Source organism: Rutidosis leptorrhynchoides, chromosome 10 (genome assembly GCF_046630445.1).
Source record: "Rutidosis leptorrhynchoides isolate AG116_Rl617_1_P2 chromosome 10, CSIRO_AGI_Rlap_v1, whole genome shotgun sequence".
NCBI lineage: Eukaryota > Viridiplantae > Streptophyta > Magnoliopsida > Asterales > Asteraceae > Rutidosis > Rutidosis leptorrhynchoides.
Genome location: NC_092342.1, coordinates 99,475,156 through 99,477,355, shown reverse-complemented (window position 1 = coordinate 99,477,355; position 2,200 = coordinate 99,475,156). Strand labels below are relative to the sequence as shown.

The following is a 2,200-nucleotide window of genomic DNA, read 5'->3' as shown; positions in this document are numbered from 1 at the left end:
GGATCACCTACCCTAGGTGGAGGTTTTGGTGGAACTTTATTCACCGGGTTTACTTCTACGGTTTTTGTTTCTTGCACTTTTTTATTCTTCTTCTTCTTCTTTCCAGAGGTATCACAAACTTTATTACCTATTACTTGCTCATACTCAACTCCTTTTCTTGGAAACGAGATGGGTGGTCTGTATGGTGCCACCACTGGCTTTACATACTCGGGTGGTGGTGGTGGTGTAACTTCTTCATTGTTACTCACATTTAAAACCTTCCCATCTTCTGGTGCTGGTTTTTCAGAGTTTGTTGACACCATATTAACATTCTCATTCCGAGGATTTACTTCAGTATTACTCGGTAGCTTTCCTTGTCCCCTCTCACTCATCATGCTAGCAAGAGTACCTACGTGTTTTTCAAGATTCAAAATGGAAGCTTGTTGAGTTCTTAATGACTGATCAAACCTCTCATTCGTTTGGGTTTGAGATGTAATAAATTGTGTTTGAGATTCAACTAGCTTTACCATCATTTCTTCTAGATTTGGCTTTTTCTCTTCGGTTTGTTGTGGTGGTTTATACAAGTTAGGTCTTTGTTGATTGAAAGTGTTGTTTTGAGTTGGTTGGTTATTCGGACCTTGTTGGTTATACGAGTTGTTGTTTGGTCCATTTGGATTGTAAAGAATGTTTTGATTTCGATTGAAGTTTAGCTTTGGCGGTTGATAATTATTTTGATAATTATTTCCCGGCCTTTGGTTCATGTAGGAAACATTCTCTCGTTGTTCCATGGTTGGTTCAAAGTGACAATCTTTCAATAAGTGTAGTCCACCGCATTGCTCACAACTGATTCGTATTGCGTGAATATCTTTATTCATCTTTTCCATTCGTCTTTTGAAAGCATCTATTTTTGCGGAAACGGAATCAAAGTCATGGCTAGAATCGGCTCTAGCCGCTTTAGATGATCTAACGATATCTTTTTCTTGGTGCCACTCATGAGAGTGGGAGGCTGTGTTATCAATAATTTTGTAAGCTTCAGTTGCGGTTTTCTTCATAATTGAACCACCAGCTGTTATGTCGATGTCTTTCCGTGTAGCAACGTTGACACCTTGGTAGAATATTTGTACTATTTGATAAGTGTCTAAACCGTGTTGAGGACATCCTCTCAACATCCTTCCGAATCTTGTCCATGCCTCATATAATGTTTCATTTGGCTTTTGCGCGAACGTAACAATTTCTCCTTGAAGTCTCACGGCTTTGGATGCCGGAAAGAATTGTTTAAGAAATTTTTCAACTAAAACATCCCATGTGTCAATCGCCCCTTCAGGTAACGATTCTAACCAATCTTTGGCTTCTCCCTTTAAAGTCCAGGGAAACAACATGAGATAGATCTGTTCATCCTCAACTTATCGGATTTTGAATAGTGTACAGATCCTATTAAACGTACGAAGATGTTCGTTTGGATCTTCCTTCGGCGCACCACTATATTGGCACTGATTAGTTACCATGTGTAGAATTTGTCCTTTGATTTCATAATCTGGTGCATTAATGTTTGGTTGAGTAATTGCATGACCTTGGCCGGTGCGTTTGGCTCTCATTCGGTCTTCCATACTTAGAGGTTCTAGATTTTCCATGATTGAAAGTGTTGTATCCGAATCACTAGAGGTTTCTGATTTAATGGTTTCTTCCTCAGCAATCTCCGGATTCTCAATTGTGAGGTTGGGTTCAAAAAATGGATTATCGGAAATTTGAACTGAAGTACTTGGTCTACTGGATGACGATTCTAAAGAGAAATCAACGGCGGTTATATTTGTTAAATGTCTTGATCGAGTTACAGGTGGTGAACGTACAAAAGGTGGTGAACGTCTTGCTCGGTGCATTCACTGAATATCCTATTAGTTTTTAAAAAGGAAAGAAAAATTATAATAAGTTATCCAATTAATAGACTTTTCTGATTTTGCCCACGTTTCGAATAGCCAAAAGATGCAGCAGAGGGGCAGGATTCGTTTGGTCTCAATATAATTGAGGACTGTTTGGCTCCAATAACCCGGTCCACGTACAAATCCAACTATTACTACGAACCAGAAAATTTTGATGTCTATTAATTTAACCACTTAAAATAAATTTTCGTAATTTTAAGAAATTTAGAGAAGAAGTAGAAAAAAATTCTAAGTCCTAAAAACTAGAATGGCGAGAAATAAGAGAGAAAAAGATTGCGCGTCGA

At 38.3% G+C, this 2,200-nt stretch overlaps 1 non-coding gene across 1 annotated transcript; it reads left to right on the top strand.

Moving 5' to 3' along the window:
- Positions 1 to 1,119: 1,119 nt before the first annotated feature.
- On the top strand, positions 1,120 to 1,226 carry LOC139873738 (small nucleolar RNA R71). The gene has a single exon (XR_011767463.1). It is a non-coding gene; the product is annotated as a small nucleolar RNA R71 (small nucleolar RNA).
- The last annotated feature ends 974 nt before the right edge of the window (positions 1,227 to 2,200 follow it).